The sequence below is a fragment of the Equus quagga genome, chromosome 3 (assembly GCF_021613505.1).
Source record: "Equus quagga isolate Etosha38 chromosome 3, UCLA_HA_Equagga_1.0, whole genome shotgun sequence".
NCBI lineage: Eukaryota > Metazoa > Chordata > Mammalia > Perissodactyla > Equidae > Equus > Equus quagga.
In genome coordinates, this window is record NC_060269.1 from 97332796 (window position 1) to 97355261 (window position 22466).

The 22466-nt window shown below is 37.7% G+C and overlaps 1 long non-coding RNA gene across 2 annotated transcripts in view; it reads left to right on the top strand.

Annotated features, from left to right (window-relative positions):
• LOC124237357 (uncharacterized) overlaps nucleotides 1-19729 on the top strand; it is a 41754-nt gene extending 22025 nt beyond the window's left edge. Inside the window, exons 1-3 of one of the 2 annotated variants that reach the window (XR_006887985.1) lie at nucleotides 17628-17800; nucleotides 18857-19032; nucleotides 19424-19729. This is a non-coding gene — a long non-coding RNA (uncharacterized LOC124237357). Of the gene's footprint in view, nucleotides 1-17627; nucleotides 17801-18856; nucleotides 19033-19423 lie in introns of those variants that run through there. The other variant, XR_006887984.1, reaches the window with a different exon arrangement.
• Nucleotides 19730-22466: the final 2737 nt, after the last annotated feature.

The following is a 22466-nucleotide window of genomic DNA, read 5'->3' on the forward strand; positions in this document are numbered from 1 at the left end:
AGACGTGGAATATTTGGGGACAGAGGAGATGCAAATGACGCTGAAATCTCCCTCTGTCTATTTCTCTCCCTCTCTCTTTGTCCCCAGACTCTGAGTCTCTCTGCACAGTAGTCTCATTTTATCCTTATGTAGACAGGCTTTCTTCAGATGTCTGGGATTTGCTGTAATGCCTTACACGGGGTGAGTACGCTTTACCTCTAGAGAGTAGGGCAAGGTTTGAGTAAGACAAATCTCTATGCTCTGGAGCAAGGAAGTCATGGCTACAAGAGCTGCTGGATTATATCACTTCTGTTTAGTAATCTCAGACTGCATAAAATGCCTGTGTACCAAAGCTCAGCTTTTGTTATGCACCTATCTCTGGACAGATCACATGACCGTGACCATGACCACATGAATTTGGGAAGGCAGGCACCATTTCCAAAGGAAAGGATGCTGTTACAAGAAGAGATGGGAATGGGATACTGGAAAAGGAGCTGCTAACTGGTTCCTACAGTCTCACTGCTCAGTAGGGCTCATGGGCAAGGATTATCTCTGCTGCTAGTGTATGGAAGGAGGTTGGTCCTTCTTCGTCTTGGTGCTTTTCAGACCACAATTCCATGAAGATGGTTCCCACTCTACCCTCAAAACCTAGGACAATGCATAGCACTTGGTAGTTAGTAAAAGTTGGTTGACTGAATGAGAAGGAAACTACTGGAAGATATTGTCCATGAAAACAAGAAAGGAAACCAAGAAAGAAGAAGACACAAAATCTGAGAAAGAAGGGATCCGGTAGAGGATGAAGAGAACAGACATTTCCAATATCATGGGAAAGCAGCAAGCCTTGAGATTAGTCAGTTTAGACTGGGGCAGATCAGAAGACCTGGAGAGAGACTATAAAAAGAAGATGAAATTTATACACTGCTTAATGTACTTAATGTTTGACTATATAGAAGGCAGATTTGCATAGTCAGAGAAGCGTTTTGATAAATTAGTGATAAATACACAGAAAAACTGACAAAGAAAATTAGCCAGATATATCCTTGGGATCCCAAAGAACTTGAAAACAAAAAGGATATGAAAGAAAGAAAAGGTACTACAGATATATGAAATGTCTCCGCTGTCAATAGCATCTGTATCATCATAACAATGTAAACAATGAATATCCATTTACTGCAACTTTTAAATAATTGGGTTAGGAGGACAGGGCATGAGTATATCCATATGGAAGGTGGGACCACAGGTAGGGTGTAAGAAAGACCTAAATCATTATCATCCACAGCTAGAGGCTGATATGTAGGGCTTAACTCTGAAAAATCAAGAAGTAGCAATATAAGCACGTTATCTAATGATATTGAAATAAATGCAAAAATAGTCAATTAAACAAGATGAAAAGGGTTGCCTCTGAGCAGCAAGAAAAATGGTTGAGGGAGCAAGAAGCAAGCTTTATATAACTATGTGACCCTCTAAGCTGCGTCCATGAACAACTTTAATAGAAACAATGTTAAAAAATATCTATAATGCCTCTTCCCATGTGTTGGCAGCCTTTGATACCAAAATATTAACTATAATTTTCAAGCCATCTATTTCTACTCTTCTTCTTGTCCTCCCTCCTTTCTACCACACAAAATAAAAGCCATTTTTCTACTTTGTAAGGATCCTAGAAACCTCTCAAGCCTTCCTTCCCCAAAAGAATGACCATCTAATGATGACTTTCAGATTGTAAGGCAGCCAGTGAAGAGATAGTTGGAGGCCCCTCCCAGGCCTCCTCCAATCACTCAACCTGCCTAATCTACTGCCAGGGCAGACTTCCCCAGAGAGTTGTGGGAAAGTGGACAATTTTAAGGAGAACTTTGCCCTCTGGATAATCTATTTCCAAAGCCTTGTGTAGCCCAGAGGTCTTGGGATGTTAAAGTGGCTACTTCTAGTCTAAGCGTCTTGTTACTCATCTTCAGTCCTGCTTGATGTGCTCCCTATAGTGAGGAAGTGTTTTCAGCACCCTCTAGTAACAGATGTGCTTAGAACAATGGGTACCCCAACTTCTTATTCGTGAAGAAAGGGGAAAGGATAAGGTAGAAAAGCCACTTGAAATATGCCAGATGTACACGGAGCTGTCTTTGCTGTTTCTGAGAGCACAGAGTTCCTTGTTTACATATCTTAATGTATTAGTTTTTGATTGCTTCAGGAACAAATCACCACAAACTTAGTGTTTTAAACAATATAAATTTGTTATCTTACAGTTCTGGAGGGCATATGTCTGACATGCTGGCTAAATCAAGGTACCAAGAAATTCTACAGTCATCTCTTGGTGTCCATAGGGGATGGGTTCCAGGATACTCTGTGGACACCAAAATTGGTGGATGCTCAAATCCCTTATATAAAATGATGTAGTATTTGCATATAACCTATGAACATCCACCTGTATACTCTAAGTCATCTCTAGATTACTTAAAAAATCTAATACAATGTAAATGCTCTGTAAATAGTCGTTATACTGTATTATTTAGAGAAAAAAAGTCTGTATGTGTTCATTAGAGATGCAACTATCATAGACCTTTTGATCTGTGGTTTACTGAATCCATGGATGCAGACCTTTTGGTTGCAGTGGGCTGACCGTATTCATTTCTAGAGGCTCAAGGGTGTGTCTGTTTCCTTGCTCATTCAGGTTGTCAGAAAAACTCAGTTCCTTGTGACTTTAGGACTGAGATTTCCATTTGCTTGCTAGCTGTCAATTGAGGGCCATCCCTAGCTTCTAGAAGATTCCTACATTCCTTGGCTCATGGCCACATTCTTCCACCTTCAAATCAAGCAATGACAGGTCAAGTACCTTTCACTTTGTATCTCTCCTTGTCTCTCCTTCTCTTAGCCTTCTTTCTTTGTCATATCTCTCTCTGACCACAGACAGGAAATATTCTCTGCTTTTAAGGACTCCTATAATTTCATTGGGCTCATCCAGATAACCCAGGAAAATCTCCCCATCTCAAGGCCATAAATGCTAATCACATCTCAGTCTCTTTTCTCATATAAGATATCATATCCACAGCTTCTGTGCATTAGGATGTGGACATATTTGCAGGGCAATTTAGTCTCCCTACCACGCTCAGTTCTGGGGCAGAGTTAAGATGGTAAGAAGAACGAAGGAGGGGAGAGAATACAGCTGCTGCTGCAGCTGTGTGTGTTTGTGTGTGTGTATGAATGTAACACATGCATGTGTGTATGTACAGGTTGTCATTATGAATAGACAGCTGCCCTTCTAAAGCTTTCAGTTGTATAAACAAAAACTTTAACAACAAAAGATTATAAACATTGTGTTGATGTTGCAAGGATAGCCTCCTTTCCCTGATTCTTTCTTCTTCAAATTCACCAATCCAATCCACCATGTTTGCATGGAGATATTAATTACATGCCATTCTGGCTGTGTCCGAGTGCTTTACTTAGTTTAGATGCAAGATTTCTAAATTGAGACTATTAGATGGACCACTTTCTCTAAGTTGAATTTTCCGTGGTGGAAAAAGTTTCAATGAATTTAATTGGTTGTTTAGTGGCGTAAGGGATGATAAACTGCTAATTCCATGAAGAAATAAACTTTCTGTACAATTTTGGAAAGTGTCTTGAATATAAAATAAAACTTTATTATACTATATTGCTACTGATTCAAAGCCTACGATTATTTGAATAGGTACTAAGTAAAAGTGTACCCCGGTAGTATCAGTTCTAGTTGGATTTTGTTAAACAATTTAATATTGTAAACAAGATTTCAAGAAAATATGTGATTGACTTGTAGAAAAAAGTGCCTTATCTTTTATTCAAGTAAGTAGCTTAAAAATATAGCTGGCACTTGGGGCCAGCCTGGTGGCATGGTGGTTAAGTTCACGTGCTTGGCTTCAGTGGCCTGGGGTTTGCCGATCAGGATCTGGATGCTGACCTATGTACCGCTTATCAAGCCGTGCTATGGTAAGCGTCCCACATATAAAATAGAGGAGCATGGGTACAGATGTTAGCTCAGGGCCAGTCTTCCTAAAAAAAGATAAAATAGTTGGCACAAACAAACAGCACTCACTCCTCTAGCTCCTACCTATAAAATTAACTAAAGTGCATGTATGTAAAATATATCCATGGCAGTGATGCTCTTTATTTTTAAATCTCACCTTACTAGTTTCCAAAAGCTTTAACAAGGTCAACTTTATGAACATTATCTCAAAGAGGTAGCAATTTGACCTGGCTGCCACCCTTTTCTTCCCTTGGTTGCAATTACTGAGCCTTTCCTAAATATGAATCCATAGGAGAAATGTTTTCAATGTTGATTGTATTCATGAATAAGACTCTAGAAATTATTTAACATGTTTACTGAAGTTTTACTGACAGACTGCTGTTTATGAAACTGGGAATTGTGTAAAAAGTAGACTAAGTCTCCACTAATGCTTTTTAGAGGTTCATCATCTATGGAAGAATTCTAAGTCCTTATGACAATCTTAATATAAAAATTACGGCAGTTTGCTTTTTTTAATGTTTTCTTTTGCTGATTAAAAAAATGAGTCATCTTAGAAAGCATTTTACATGGACAGAGCTGTCTCTACGGGATCAAAATTGTGACGATCACTCAAGGTCTTTCACTCTTTATAATTAACCTCTGCCTTCCACTACAAGTAATAGAAAAGTGGTTTTCGGCAGCCATTAACGTCAAAAAATAAAAATTGTCATGTTCAGCATCCCAAGAAATCAGATAAAATGATCTTGCCTTATTTCAGAGTTTCCAACAAATAGGTTACCGAAGTTCTGAGAGTCGTTGACCCCCTCAAGGCTTGCATGTGTGATGTGTTGAATGTATGCGCCAGCTGCGCTAATTCTGGCCAACACAAGAGCACGCCATTTTGTCGCTGCAGGACAACATTTATGTGCATAGGGTATTGCTTTCTCCTCACCTGCTGTACTCTCAAAGGAGTTGGCTCCAGCATCCTCTGCTTCCTCTTTTTACTAATATCGAGCCTTGAGATTCTAAGGAACTTGAGTCCAGACAGTGCAAAAGATCCATTAGGTCTCTTCACCTTTCTTATCTGAGGAGAGGAAGAAAATCCAAGATGTTATGAACAGTTTGTCTCTAGAATAATGGAAGAGAGTCTTCTGTGCCTTTTATCACTATGGCTTGTGAGATCCCAATAGCTTGACCCATATGGATGCTGGAAGAACTCACACCCATAATGGACACAATTTCCAGCCCCTGTAAGGAGACAGGAACTTGAGAAAGGGGGACGAAGATAAAGGACTGATGGAGTTAGTTCCACCTATTGAGGCGGAACCAACAGAAATCACAGAGACTTTTTAAAGTGTAGAAAAACTGAAATGAGGTAAATTTCTTTTTTCCAATATGTAAAAAAGAATAGGAGGTACATGGGAACTCTTTGTACTTTCCAGTGAATTTTGCTGTGAACCTAAAACTGCTCTAAAAAAATTGTTTATTAACTTTAAAAAATATGTATTTTTGAAGGAATGGACTAGTTGATTTTAAATTTCATATGGAAAAGCAGACTAAGTTTCCACTGATACTTTTTAGAAGTTCATGTTATGAAATAATTCTAAGTTCTTATACAATTTTTATATAAAGAACATGGCATTTTACTTTTTTAAATGTTTTCTTTTGCTGATAAAAAAATGAGCCCTCTTTCAACAATTTTGAAAAAGAAAAACGAAATCTCAAAAACATTATACTAAATGAAAGAAGCAAAAAAAAAGACAATATGCAGTATGATTGCATTTATTTGAAATTCTAGAAAAGGCAAACTACATAATCATATTAGCAGTTGCCTGAGGCTAGAGGGAAGGGGGAGAAGCAACTGCAAAAGGGCATGAAGAAACTTTTAGGGAGTTGAAACTATTTTATATCTTGATTATATCTTCAGAAGCACTAAAATTCAGTAAACTGTACCTAAAATGATTAAGTTTTATTAGATGTAAATTATACCTCAATAAAGCCATGAAAAATGTGTGTAGGCTTTCCAAGAAATGAACCTGAAATATATTGACACCCATATCAGATAACAAGTTTACTTGAATCTCTGAAGGAAAAAATATCAAAGCTGTATCTTTAATTTGATTGTTGTACTATTAAAATCTACCTTTGGGATGAAAGTGCAATTTTTATTACACAGACTCTCTCTATTAATCTTTCCCATGTTTTCCCCAACAGTTGTAGTTATGGCCAAATAAAGAGTTATTAGCAGATTTAAAATGAATACAAAGTGAAGCCTGGTTTCTTCAACACTAGTTACTAAAATTCTCTGAGTTAGGGGCAGGCTCCGTGGCACAGCAGTTAAGTTCACACGTTCCGCTTCGGCAGCCTGGGGTTTGTCGGTTCAGATCCCTGGGTGAGGACTTGGCACCGCTTGGCAAGCCATGCTGTGGTAGGCGTCCCACGTATAAAGTAGAGGAAGATGGGCATGGATGTGAGCTCAGGGCCAGTCTTCCTCAGCAAAAAGAGGAGGATTGGCAGCAGATGTTAGCTCAGGGCTAATCTTTCTCAAAAGCAAAACAAACAAAATTCTCTGAGTTACTACTAGCACCGATAAACATAGGAAGGATCATAACCTCATATCATAAGCTTTTGAAAAGTTACCATGACACATAGAAACCCCGAAGACCTCAGTGCAGTGCAGTGAGAGAAGGCCCCCAACTTTACCTCCAACCTCCATCAGTTGATGAAATCATGAGAATTCTCATGAATGCTTTCTACTTGTGAAGAAGTGAACTGAGATACGCAGGAAGACCTGGAAAAACTGAAGGGAAAATGCTTGGAGGGAAGAATAGCTGCCAAACTTATCATCATACAGGTCAGCTGGATTGGGGTAGATGAGAATAAATCTACAGGAGAGAGTTGTACTTTTTCTAGAGTGGGCCCTGGTGCTTGATCTTCCCCTGGTTCTCAGAGAGAAAACTATGGCCAAGTCCTCTAGCGAGGATTACACCAAGGCACAGTGCGTTCTTAAGCCTTTCCTACTCCTATTCTCTGTCTCAGAACATTGGCTAGAAATCAACTTACAGTCCTTATTTTGAAGTTCATTTGAGTAAAGATAAATTGTTTGAGGATATGGTGTGTAGAATGTCAAGGAGAAGTGATTCAAACGATATGGGAGACAGGAGGTGCTGTGCACAGCACTGCCTCATTTAAGCACTAGGAAGATACAAGGAGAAGGCGTGGAAACTAAGCATGTTAAAGGAAGGACCATTGGGTATAGAAATGTAAGGACTCTGTCAGCAAGAAATAAACCGACAGAAGAGATTATCCTTGAGTAGTTTATGCTGAGAAGAACATAACAGGAATATAATTGAATAAAACAAATTTAAAATTTTGAAACAACAGAAGAATGAGATAGAAAAATCAATTTCAAACTATGGAAAAAATGTCCAAATATGACATAAAGAGCAAGGAATACATTAGACATGGTTGAAAGACAAATAAATAGTTTGATGCATAATCTTGAGATAATCATAGCTGATATAGAAGAAAATACTGATACTAAAGAGACCATTTTATTTCTTCCTTTACAATATATATATATACACCTTCTTTCTCTCTTTCTTCTTTCTTTTTTTTTTTTTTGCCTTGAATTACTGTCGAGAACTTCCAGAAAAGTATTGAATAGGAGTTGTGACAGGACATCTTTGCTTATTCCTGAACTTAAGGGGAAAGTATTAAGGCTTTCACCATTTCTCAATTTCTTCTGTGACGAGGTTCTCAGACCTTAAAGTCCAGCTGTATTTGGCAGATATAAAGCTATGTGGTGTTCAAAGATATTCAAAATAAAACTTTTTTTCAAGATCCCTTTCTGATTATCCTATATATTTCAGATGTAATAGGCCTTCTTTTGTAAACGGGAGATATGACATAGATCAAAGCCAGTGATGTTCAGAAAAACCCAAATAATTTCTTGGGATTTTTGCAGGTTTATCTAAGATGAATATATTGGCAGATGCATTATCTGATTCTTATTTTATTCATTGGAAATCATATGTAAATCATTCTATTTTCCCCCTCACCTCAAGAACGCTGAGATCCTAATAAATACTCAAATAGCCAGACTTTTGATATGTTCCCATAAAGATTTTTTTATTCTATCCCTTTTCACTTTCTGATCATTAAGGGGTACGCAAGTATGGGACTGAAACATTTTGTAAGTAGGATTTGTGCCCAGTGGCAGGTTGCTCCAAGAGGTAGTTGAGACGGCACCATCTGTGGTTGCTGAGGACCCTTTGCGACTATCTAGTGGTGAAGAAGACTGGAGTCATGTTTAGGAGTATATTCGTGTTGCTGACCTGCACAAGGAGTTCTAAGTCAGTTTTCTTGTGTTTTGGTGATTTTGCTGTTCATATCTCTGTGCTAGGTCCTGAAGAGTGGATGTGGTTGTTCTTCTATTGCTGTAGGATGAGACAGGCCACACGTGTTCTACAGTTACCTATTGTCTGAAGAAGCAGTATTCAACTGTTGCCTTACCTTCCAAGGCTAAAGCTAACAAACCTTCTTTTCTTTTTCTCCCCTGATTCCCAGTTTCTCTGAAAATAGAAGTATAGTCCCCCTTAGTCTCCACAGCTTCTGCATCCGTGGATTCAACCAACCATGCATCAAAAGGCCTATGATGGTTGGGTCTGTACTGAATAGTACAGACTTTTTTTCTTGTCATTATTCTGTAAACAATACAGTATAATGGCTATTTACATAGCATTTTCATTGTATTAGGTTTTGTAAGTAACCTAGAGATGATTTAAAGTATATAGGAGGATGTGCATAGGCTATATGAAAAAACTACCCCATTTTATATAAGGGACTTGAGCTTCTGTGGATTTTGGTATTGGGAGGGTGTCCTAGAACCAATCCCCTGGGGATATGGAGGGACGACTATAACTGTTAGATACTTATTTTAAATTATTTCATATATCATCTCTTTTATCCAGCTACCACAACTGATATAACGATGGCTATCCATTCTCTTCTCTCTTAATCAGACTCACTCCATTTAAAAATGCAGAATAAGGTGTATAATAATGTAGTCTTTATCCTTTCCTACTCAGAAAGTTGATTATATCAATAATTATTGAAATCAAAGCCCCTAGCCCAAACCATATATATATCCATAATCACTCATGCATTTATTAATTTCTTCTTTGCTTCATTCAATCTATATATATGGAGAACCTATTACATGTTAGACACTGTTCTTCAGTGTTGGAGACATAATAATAATAATAATGATAATATTAACTTTTCAAAAACAAGAGAAGTGGAAACATAAAAAAATAAAAAGAAACGTTATAAGTACTGTGGTACCATTAGGAACAATGTGCTATGGATGCAAAGTGGAGAAAGATTCTCTTTAACGTAAAATCTAACAAAATACCTATTTAACAAATGAAAGAGGGTTGTGTTCTAGATCTTAATATTTGTAAGTTTCTAAAATGTGTTAGATCACATACCCAAGGCTAGGATTCAGAAACAAAGCCATACTGTCAACTGCATCTGACTTAAAATTGAATGGAATATTCCACATCCTGATACTTGTCTTTTCCACAAAAACACAGGAAAGTAAGTATTTCAGAGATAAGAGAACACAGTTTAAATATAAGGATCAGTGCAACCTGAGACCTGAGGATCCTGGAGCTCAGTTCCAAGAAGCTGTCAAATTTCCCAGGAAATAATAGACTTCTGTTATGGACTTCATCATCATCATCATCATTAAGCAAAGTCAATATGCCTTCATCATCATAGCACATTGCACAAATAGATAGTATTCAGAAGTATTACTCTAAAAAAACCCAACATTCACATGAATATTGCAGAAGTGACCAAACATCATATAGACACAAATTTAGACCTAAGATTATATGTAAAGCAAAGGGGAATTTCAGTTTGTTTGCTCAGTTAAGTGAATGGGAGATGTCTGAAAATTTCAAAAGACAGAAAAACAGGCACACAGATCAATGGACCAGAATTGAAAGCCCAGGAATAAAACCACACATTTATGGACAGCTAATCTTCGACAAAGGAACCAAGAACATACAATGGAGAAAGAAAAGTCTCTTCAATAAATGGTGTTAGGAAAACTGGATAGCCACATGCGAAAGAACAAAAGTAGATCATTATGTTACAGTACACGCAAAAATGAACTCAAAATGGATTAAAGACTTAAAGGTAAGAGGTGAAACCATAGAATTCCTAGAAGAAAATATAGGCAGTACACTCTTTGATGTAGGTCTTAGCAGTATCTTTTTGAATACCGTGTCTACTTAGGCGAGGGAAACAAAAGAAAAAAATAAACAAATGAGACTATATCAGACTAAAAAGCTTCTGCAAGGCAATGGAAATCATGAACAAAATGAAAAAACAACCTAACAACTGGGAGAAGATATTTGCAAATCATATACCTGACAAGTAGTTAATCTCCAAAATATATAAAGAAGTCATACAACTCAAGACAAAAATACCAAAAAAAAAAAAAAAAAAAAAATGGGCAGAGGATATGAACATTTTTCCAAAGAAAGTATTCAGATGGCCAAGAGACACACTGAAAAGACGTTCAATATCAAATCAAAATCAAATGCAAATCAAAACTACGGTGAGATATCACCTTACACCCATCAGAATGGCTGTAATTAACAAGACAAAAAAATAACGAATGTTGGAGAGGATGTGGAGAAAAGGGAACCCTCACAAACTGCTGGTGGGAATGCAAATTGGTGCAGCCATTATGGAAAAAAGTATGGAGATTTCTCAAAAAACTAAAAATAGAAATACCATATGATCCAGCTATCCCACTACTGGATACTTATCCAAAGAGCATGAAATCAACAACTTAAAGAGATTTATGTATCTCTATGTTCAGTGCAACATTATTCACAATAGCCAAGGTGTGGAAGCAACCCAAATGCCCAACAATGGATGAATGGATAAAAAGCTGTGGTGTATGTATACAGTGGAATATTATTCACCCATTAAAAAGACAAAATCGTGCCATTTCTGACAACATGGATGGACTTGATGGTATTATACTAAGTGAAATAAGATAGACAAAGACAAACACCATATGATTTCACTAACGTGGAAGATAAACAAACACATGCATAAGGGGGACAGATTAGTGGTTACCAGACAGGAAGGGGGTTGGGGGAGTGCAAAGAGGTAAAGGGACACATATATATGGTGACGGATAAAAACTAGACTATTGGTGGTGAGCACGATGCAGTCTATACAAAAGCTGATACAAAACAATGTACACCTGAAATTACACAATGTTATAGGGCAATATGATCTCAACAAAATAATTACATAAACAAAAGAAAAGAAAGAATTGAATTCTTTGATTGATTGATTAAATCAATTGAAAGAATGTCTTGGAAACTAGGACTTGTATAGAATTGGACTAAAACCCAGTCCAACCACACAGCAATTTTACTTGAACGTTGTTAACATTGGGTTGCACTCCCTGGAAAATGTCTTGACGCTGAGTTGCACTGTCTGTTGTGATAGCATTGGGTTCTCTTCAAAGGATTACTACTCATTACCAGGAAAGAACAGGATTACAGTCATCGTCAGAGTGTACAGTACCTTGGTAATATGAACGTCCCTAATTTCTTGTTCAAACAAACATCCTATGTGGTTTGTTTGAAGCCTTTTCTCATGACTATCTGTTCTCACGGGAGAAGTGGAGGTTGATATCAGTGATTCCTTGCTTACAGTTCTCTTCAGCTCCAAAAGCATTGTACGTTTCTTAGCAAGGAGGAATTTGGGGGCTGCTGATAGTTACTTTTTGATATTTATTGTTAAAAAAATACACTCATGAAAAAAAATAATAATTCAGAATGAAAAGTAAAATCCCTTGTCCTCCCTCTCCTTCATCCCAACAAACTCTCAGAGGTAACAGCTTAACAGTTTTGCATGTTTCCATTCAGTTATTTTCTACCCATATAAATGCATATGTCCAAATCCTCATTTTTTAACACAGAGAGATCATACTTTACTGCTCTGAGAATAGAAACTTTAACCTGATGAGGAGAAAGCAATAGCAAGTTCAACATTTCAGTGTCATTTAATCATTTTAGAATAAACTCAGAACTTTGAAGTTCTTTAGGCTCAATTAAATTTTTACAAAAATAACTATCAAATCTAGTATTGTCAGTCCCCTGATTAACAGAGTAAGGACTCTGGAGCAAGTCTGCCTGGTTGTAGGCCTGTTTGCTTCATTTTCTTGATATATGACTTTAGGCAAGTTGAACGTTTTGTGCCTCAGTCTCCTAATCTGAAAAAAGGGGATAGTAGAGGAAGATGGGCACAGTTGTTAGCTCAGGGCTAATCTTCCTCAAGAAAAAAAAGAGGAAGATTGGCCATGGATGTTGGCTCAGGGCAAATCTTCCTCACACAAAAATAATAATAATAATAATAATAAATTTAAAAATATAAAATAAAAGAAAAATGGGGATGTAATACCACCTGCTTCAAATTCTGGTAGTGCATCTAAGCAAGTTAATATCTCTCACATGTATGGAACAGACATTGGCACATGGCACATCCTAAACAATACATTTTAGTGCTGATTATTAACATTATTGTGATTCAAAGGCTTCTTATTGCTCTAGGTCTTAAACTTATGAAATTACCTATAAGGCTCTGCACGCTCTGCCACTGCCGATCTTACCAAACCCCTCCCTGTTCACAAGTTCTTGAAATGGACTGGGCTTCTTCCCCCCTTAGATTTTTGCATGTGCAATTTCCTCTGTCCTCCCTTCATTTTATAGCATCCGACTTCCCTCTCTGGGTAGCTCTCACATTCTTATGTCTCAGCTGAAAAGTCAGTTTCTGAAAAAAGTCTATAATGGCTCTCAGACTAAATCAGATCGCCTCTTATTAAAGTGAACAGTAATCACGTATTTATCACCCAAACGGGGCACCTATGAGAGTGAAAGGGAGCAGCACTGACAATTATCCTAGGACAGTAGGTATAAATTGGAATTATCCCAGACAAACCAGGACATGTACACTTTCTACCTATAATACATTGCTATAGTATTTTTTCATTTTTTATATATCAATTTACAATTGTATTTAATTCATTGTGCAAGTATTTGTTAATGTTTTATTTTTCTGCTAGTCTGTAAGCTCAGTGTGTCTTATTTACCACTGTATTGCCAGCTCCTAGCATAGTGATTAGCATATTGCCCGAAAAGTCTCGAATGGATGAGTGATGTGTAGTCTTTGTTGTATCAAAATCAAGGCAGGTCCCGCACTACGCTATTTCAAAATGGTCAGTCATGAGTGCCGAAGCCTGACCTTTCTCTCATTCAGAGCAATCATTAATCTAGCTTCCCTCCTCCTGGCCTTACTTAGGCCTTTGTTGGAGGCCTACTTTGAAGGGTAGCATATCCATTTATTGTGTGATTCCAGTGTAGGTCCTGAACTCTTACCATTGTATCCTTTCCCTTGACAGCTTTCCTACACTTTTGATTTTCAAAGATATATTAGTGGGCCTGTATCTGAGGCAGCAAGTTTAAGTGGCCACTGTTATTCGTGTAAGTGTAAGGATCTGGGCAAAGGGAAGTAGAGTCTGAGGCCATACACACGTCAGTGAGTGGCTCAGGCAACATGCCTATTTATATGCAAATAACTGTAACATGGAAATTGCAATTGTTGAAATGGAGCCGATATTTACATTATCTTGACTTTTCCATCTATATAGTGGAAGTAATATTTAAATGGTCTTTTAGAATGTCTAAAATGTTCATGAATATTTAGAATCATAGATAAAAAGTACAATAGAAAATCTTCCAAAATTTATAGAATGTACACATTTATTGACTTGGTTCTTCTGCGTTGCCACAGGCAAGACATCCAAGTAGGTCATATTTCAATGATGGTAGTTGCCATCTTTGGGTTCTTTGTAGATTACTGTGGATGCTATGTCTGACTCACTATTTTAGGAGGATTAGGTGTGCAGACTCTTCCTGGATCACATTCCATGGGTTATAGCAAGGTACACAGGCCACTGAACAGGAAATTGGATCAGTAAATGGAAACAGTTAGAGAATGGAACATAAGCATACATGCCTTTAGCAACACTATCTTTTTTTTGCCTTTGAACCTCACTGACTCAACCCCATTGCATTACCTACTTTGGAATGAATTCAGATTATAATTTTATTTATGTTTTAGTACAAGAATTTAATTTTGTTAACTAGTTTTATTCCAGAACCACCTCTTTCACCACCATAGCACGCTAAAGTACCCCTTAAAAACGCTTTGAAAAGTCTTAATGATTCTAGAGACATTTATATATGCATTCCATTCATGCCATTCATTCCTTTATTCAATCAGCAAGACATTTGCTAAGAATTTCCTCCTGGGTGTAATGAGTCAGTAAAATTTAAAAATGAGAAACAGCAATTTCAGTCTGTTTGAATTTCACCCTTACTATAAAGGCTTAAATTGATGTCCATTTACTATCATCCCCTGTCTATGGTTTTTCATTGTCGCTCCAATGCCAAGTTTCCTAGGAAAAAAAATAAATTTCCTGATCTCATTTCCTCTCTCTTCAAGAAGTTTCAGAGTTCAAAGTCACTTTCTGGTTTCCCATGACTTTTCATAGTTCCAAGCTGTCACTTCTATTTTACGTAAGGGTGTAAAACAGTATTGTTAGGATTCTCTACAACCAATGAAATCTCAACCAGTTACAGTTTTTTATCATTTTTCTTTTTGTGATCTAAATATGTAATTATTTACAGTAATTGTTAAAATTTCTCCTTTCAAACCGTAATACAAAGTGATGTGCATTTTATAATAATGCAAGTAATTTTTTCTTCTTTATGTTCAAAATGATCTTGATGACAATAAATCGCTTAATTGGAAAACAGATTTTTTTTCACTAAATACGGTTGAAATCTTTTTGCAGAATTCATGTTGTCTCTTCGTGAAAACAAAACACCCAATGAATTTGTTAGAAAAAAATCAAATTGGTTGATTCACTGACACCCTTATTATAGATATAAGTGGTGTTAAAAGTCATCTCTAATTTCATCATCTTTTTTTCTAGACATGCTTATCTGGCTTAAAAATGTCTCCATTTGAAGAACATAAGTATAACTGTTTAGTTTTTGCCTCCAAAGTCACAATTAAATATAAGAAAGGATGAGGTTGGAAAAAGAAACAAAAGTTAGGGTAACTAAAACTAAAACTGTCTTTCCTTCTTACTAATTCCTAAAGCACATTAAATTTTAAAATTCTTTGGGTGAGGCTCTTCAGCCTCTTTATTTTGGTATATTTTTATAGACTACTGCCAAGAGTCGAATTCAGATCCAATTTTCAGCTGTTCATTTCCACTGAAGTTTCTATAATAAATTTTTTTTTTCATTTAGGTAGAATCAGTCATCTAAGAATTTAATGTATTTATACATCTCTGCCTTTAACCATTTTCATTTAGTTAAAGAATTTTGGGAAAGTCATTACCATTCCCTTCATTTTTAAAATAATTAAACAATTACAAGAAAAACAAATATAGAATCAATGTGTATCTTCTTTTTTCTCCCCCAAACAATTACTTGTCTATAAACCCTGGAAGAAATAATTTCTTTCATCCAACTTCAATCCATATGTGCTTATAAAAACTAGCAGCAGAAAATCCAGAAGTAATCTTTGTAACAAACTTAGTAGTTTAGAAATAGCTAGTTATCCTGGGTTAGTATGACACAAGGTTATCTTAGGAGAGTATTATGGCTAAAGATACATCACATTTAGCAATTATTGCACAGTTCATTATATTATCAAACTGTAAATATTTAAATAGGAACAATCCTGCTCAATGCCTCTGAATCCTAGTGGCTGGATTGCTCTCAGAGGTTTGGGAACTTCTTTCCACGACCACAGGCATCCCATTAGGCTAAAATTTCCCAGTAGCTTTTAACTAGAGTGTCAAGCTTGATATTAGACTGGGGAGAGTATATCTGCCAAACAAAATGCTGTCTATCTACTAGTACAGTTCACGTAGGCATGAAGAAATCATTTTGGGTTTCTTCATGAAGCTTATGATGGTGATACAATGGTGCTTTATTTTTTAAATTATTGTTGCAAAAATTGGGAATGTTTTTGGATGTATACACAAAGGTAGTGTGTTGAAAGGCACAGTGATTGAAAGCATGACCTTTAGAGTTCCACACACTGGTGTTGATGCTATCCTGGTGTCATCATGTACCCGCTGTGTGTCCTGGAGCAAGTCACAGGGCTTGCTGAGCTTCTGTGTTCTCATTTACTAGATGATACAGTGACGTCTGTGGTAGACGTACTTGGATGTCTATGCAAAATCCACCCCCCTACCCCCTGCTTCCTTGTTTATACAACCGATTTTGGGCATCTTTGCATACAGAGAAGTCTGGACCTCTTCTCAGCTTCAGGAGGCAAATATTGATTATTTTAAGCCAGTCAAAGGGATTCTATTCACTGTGAATTTGATTGACATAGAATTGGAAATGTCATGAAATTATAGTCAATAAGAAAATGAGGCAAGTCTGTGGAGCAGCTTCTAGAAACTTGCCCTCATTCTTAAAATGGGTCATGTTCTCTGTTGTGTCCTTTGGATGTTGTGTGACGCTATGATGCTTGGAGCAGTTACGGCCATCTTGTAACCATAAGCTGAGAAGACTTACATGATGCCAGGAGGGTGAAGCAGAAGGTGTAAAGGAACCTGTGTCCTTGATGTCATCACTGAGCTGCTGACTTACCCGATTCTAAAACTACCCAACCCTACATTTCTTGTTATTTAAAATAATAGGTTTCTTTCATTATTTACAGCATTTTGAATCAGGTCTAACTCTAGCTCTTGCAGCTGAAAGCATTTGAATGGATATGAATAGTTGCCTCCATACAGCTGTTTTGAGAATTAAATGAGATAACACATAAAATGTGTTTGGTGTAGTGCCATACGCAGCTCTCAAAAATATTTATTATTATTATTGATGTTGTTGATGTTAAAAATGTTATTTCCGTAATGGTCCTCATGTCAGATTTCAGCATAGTTTCAGGCAAAATTATGAGGCCTGAACAGGAAAAATGGGGAAAAATTTACTTTCTACAGCCTATTTTCCTCTTTCAGCATGTCCTTCACTTGCTTTCGTAACCTTCTAAGTCCACCCAACCATGCAGAAAAAGGATCTGTTAGTTGATTGTAACAAATGAAGAAAGAATATTTAATCAGGCAATTTTTAACCCAAAAGAATGATACCCTAGTGTTAGAATTCCAAATACCATATCAAATTGGTAGGTAAGAATTCAGGGTGAGACTTTATCACCAAAATGTTATCATACAAGGTTCCACCTACATCTAAAGCAAAACCTTCCACTGTACAATTGGGCACTAAATCCCACATAGTTTTTTGTCTACTCACAAAGAATTCCCCTCTCTGGTGTAATTGTTAACGTTGGATAATTATCAGGTGGTGCCCTGGGCATTCCAGATCATTATCTGTTGACAGTGAGAGTACTGTTCATTTTCAAACCAGTAAGAGAAGCTGTTTTTTTCTTTGCATATCTCTGGGATTTCTAAGAGATTTAAAACTGAGAAAATGTGGATCTCCCTTGCATTTCCAGCGGACTTGGCCTTTACAATTATTTGCTGTTCTAGAGTTGAGAAGAGTTGCTAATTCCTTCAGAGCGTGAAGAGAGATGAGTGTGCACTGTACACTGACACCAAAAAAGAAGCAACCCCAAGAGTGCAACATCATTTCTTCTATTAGAGCACTTATTTGATATGAGATATTGCCACAAACTTCAAAATGTAAAGCAAATTATTAGAGGGAACAGGTAATTATGGGGGAAAAATTTGACAAACACTGCCTCTCACTTCTATCTCCCATTAAGAAAAATGACAGAAATCCGAGCTTTTCCTCAAATGCCTAGAACGCCTTGAGATCACTTTTATGACTGATCTGCTAGGCAACTATACAGAAGGCAGCCCTCTTCATTTCAGTGTCCCCAAAGGGGGCCTTAACGGGACTGTTCCTCTGCTATGTGATGTCCTTACAGGTAGGATAAAGATAGATAATTTGCAAAAGTCAGGGTAAAATGAAATGTGATGCTCCTTGTTCAAAAATGGTTAAAAGCTTCAAGACAATAATGGCAGAACATTCAACCAAGCATGGGGCCCTTCTGAGCTGGGGCTTATGCCACTGCCAGGATGAGCACCTGTGAAGCTGGGCCCGCTGGCAGGGGCTGACTGTACTCATCTCTCTGCTTCACTTCTTTAGTGTTGGGTCTGTGGAGCAGAGGAAAGAGCATGGAGGGAGACAGACCTAGGTGAAAGCCTGGCTCTCTTCCTTCTAAATGTGTGGGTGTGAGTGATTTACAGTTTCAGCATCCTGCACGGCACTGCTTGGAGGGTTAAGTGCTCAGAACATCCAGGGAAGCACCTTGCATGAAAGGGACTCAATGAATGGTTTCGGGAAGTCTGGGTTTAAATTCTGGAAAGATCTAGTCTTTTGTGCATGTGACTAGGGCCCCTTGAGTGAGTGTTAAGTCATGGCCTTACTGGCCTTACTCTGTTCTGTAGAGTGTCGGCTGACAAATGTCTTGTGATCGTGGTCACGGGGAAAGTTGAGGGAGAGGTCTCAGAGGGGTCAGCACAACCCATCCTCATATCACAAAAAATAATTTAAAAGGCTCGCCAGTATAATATTTGTAAACAGCAGATGTCATGCTGTTGGCTATCACTAATAATGGAAGATTTTCTTCCTTTCCTTTCTTTTGTTTTAATTTGTTAACATACTCAAATTGGAAATGACATTTTAATTTTTTTACTTTGAATTGACAATTGTAATATGTCTCTAATTAAAAAGCTAATATCTATATTCAAATTAACAGAGAAAAAGGATGCTCCTTTGGAAATCTCCAGCTAAAATAAAATAAATGAACCTTTGTTTGAGCTTCATATCTGGTGTTGGAAAAGTGGTTACCTCACCTATCTGCTGCCTGTGTTCACATTTCCAAGAATGAACATGATGAAAATCAAACAGATGAGCCAGAGGGAAACGCATCAGGTGCAGTATTGTTTCTTGTATAACTGAATTAAATGTCAAGAAAGCTTTAGATCCATTGTTAAATATTCTGCCATTGTTAAATACCCAAGGGCTGGCCCAGTGGCCAAGTAGTTAAGTTTGCACGCTTGGCTTTCGTGGCCCCGGGTTTCGCCAGTTCGGATCCTGGGCATGGACATGGCACCACTTGGCAGGCCATGCTGAGGCGGCGTCCCACATAGCACAGCCAGAGGGACTTATAGCTAGAATATACAACTATGCACTGGGGGGGAGTTGAGGAGAAGGAAAAAAAAAAAGAAGATTGTCAACAGATGTTAGCTCAGTAAAAAAAAAAAAAAAAAAACGTAATTATGTTTTAAAAAAAAATTCACCTTTCTTGTTACTCTTTGTTTAGGATTTCCACCCATCCTTGAAAAAGTTGCAACAGGAGAGAAGAGAGTTTCCCTTTGAACTGGGATTTCGTCCTCAAATATTCTTCCAATGTGATGGACACCTGCAAACACGCATGACTTTTTGGAAAATCTTGTTTTAAAAAGTGAAGATATTGAAGCCTGGAGACGTGAAATAAACACGCTGCCTGGGGTGACGCAGTTTATGGGAAATGACGATGTTTCCATGTTCTCAGGAACTGGGAAGTTTGTCTCACCAAGCAAATGTTTGTTCTTCTTGGTGAATAAGGATCTGCCTAGTGTATTTATTACTTGATTGTGTTTATGTTCCTTTGTGTTTGTCTCTGTCTACATGGGTGGGAGATTGCGTTTTTAACTCCCAAATGGCAGGCGTGGTGCTTGGTGTCATCTAATAATTCCTTCAAATCCCTGCGTCAATCGGTAAGCCAGGGCAGGCTTGGCTTTCTCTCATTATTAGGGATCTATTTTGAGATTCAGGCTTCACATGATACACATAAAACATGAAGCCAGCCAGAAGCCATAATTTTTAATGGCTGATTTTTGACAGATCTTGCCCCAGTTGGTGGCACCAATTCGCAATTAGCAAATGTGGGGGCAAGAGAAGATGAAGGGAGTTAGTTACATAGACTAGAATGGAGGATATTCTCACACATGCCTTTTATAAGAAGCATCAGCTGTAGGCAGCCACCCCTCTAGATGAAGGAAAGGGGGTGGCCACCCTGGTAAGCCTCTGAAAACAGTAATAAATATGTAACCTGTGAGGAATAATTAATAAAACCAAAGAAACTTAAGAAGCTTGTTTTTCTCCTCCTCACTCCGAATTTCTATCAAAGCTCTCTCATGGGTCCTTCAGAGAACTACAACTCTACTAAGTTTAAACTAAGTTTAAAATATATAAGTATCTGACTCACGAGAGATTATAATGGATGAGGTCTGACATGTTGCAGGTTCTTTGTGCAGCTGCTTTTGGCTTGAAAATGGGAGTCTTTTGTCTGCACCCATCAGTGCCTTCATTCCATAGTGACAAAGTGGTGGTTTCAGATGAATGGCTATGGGGATGGAGAGGGACCAGAAGTTAGGGTGAAAGGGTGATGTATAGATGGGATTCACACTATAACACAGAAGGCAGCAGTGATGCCACATAACAGCCCAGGTTTTAGAATCAGTCAAACTCAGATCTAATCCAGGCTCTGTCCTATGTTCTTTTGAGCAAGCTATTCACAAGATCTGAACTTTGACTTCGGCATCTCTTAAACGAGGTTAAACAATCACACCTACTACAATGAATGGAAGTATAATGTAATCGTTAAAAGCCTCAGATATGGGCTCATAACAGCTTCACAACCTTGGTCAAGTTACTGAACCTCTGCAGGCCTCAGTTTCCTCACTTGTCCATGCACTTAGTGGCACCTGATCCACACAGTGGTTTTGAGAACTAAAGCTCCTGGCACATAATAATTACTCAATCAATGTCAGTTATTATTCATGATCAACAAATATATATTAAGTGCCTTTTATTTGTGGGGCACTGCCCAAACCACTGACGAAAGCAACTAATGTACACGAAGTGCTTTGGTCATAGAAGGCACGCAAGAAATATTTGATGAATGAAAGGGAAGGCAAGCCTCTTGGTGTGTCCCTAAGATTTGGTTAGGCTTTGACTAGCCAATCCAGCATTCTTTATGTGTTACTGGACAACTGGCTGGATGGCTTTTTTTTTTAGCTGGTGTTGCTAATTCCCAGTGAGTGGAGTCCAAAGTATCCCCTTACCCAACAATCAGTAGGAGGAGAGAAGGGATTCATTATCCTCTTCTTTCTCTGAGGTCTCTTCTATTGTCCTGAGAGGTGATAGGGAACAGGACAGCCAAAGGAGAAGACACACGAAGTGGTCACATGTATCTTTTATGAAAACGTACCTGAAATGGAAAATAAACTACATATTTTTTTAGGTCTGAAGATCAAAAGCAGGTGTCCTTAACCTAGAACGCTTGAATGGGATCAGTGAGTGTGAGAATCTTCTATAATTGCAGCCGTATTTGATGTGTTCATACATTTTTCTGGGGAGAGAGGCCATAGTTTTCAAAAGGTTTTAGAGTTTTAGGTTTTACTATCTAGTAAAAGATTAACATTTAGCGGACAATGAGTGTTGAAGACTGAAATAAGAAAACTAAAGTGATTTTGAGGTCAAAGCTTGGATTTACGTAGTGTAAATGTAAATATGAAGAAATACCTGAGTCAGAAACAGGTGAGCAAGCTCATCAGATTCCAAAAGGGATGAAAAATCCACCTCACGGAAAGCATTCACTGCATAATTGCTGTCAAGATGCACTAAAGCCTGCCAGATCCACGTACCTCGATTAATTAAGGCCTTGGAAGGTTTTTTGAGAGATCATAATTACACATTATGAAAACACATTCTCAACTACAGTTTCAACCCATTGATATTTTTAATAGGTTAATTTGCTTGACATTTGAAACTCTAAAACAGCAGACTTTGAAAGTAACAACAACAAAAAGCCAAAAATGATATGTCATCTGAATTGAGTATTTAGTGCTACTTAAATGCTATTGATTGTACTTAAAAACAAAGTATGCCAACGTCTCTAGTGCATGAACAAAATACCATGACGCAAGTGCATTAGTGTCTGGTAAGAACACATGCCAGTAACCACCCCTGAAATTTTAGAGGCATTTTGCAAGAACAGGCATTAGGGAGGATCTGTTGGGTTTAGGATGGATTGGCACCTCAGAACATTCTCCCTATTGTTCATGAATGAATGAATCAGCCACTTAATTTCTATTCTATCTGAAACATGGGGAATTCCCAAGGAAAGATTTCTTAATACTCTGTCCTGAGCAACAGAGAGCATCTCTTGCTTTGCTCCATTTCCCAGCTTACTTTTTTTTGGTTGTAGTAGTATAAGGTAATAGTCAGGGTTGGGGGGAGGAGAACGGGCACTAAAAAAAGATTTGTCGGTAAGTGTTTCAAAGCCTGGCTTGACAGACCATTTAAAAAACTGATGCAAA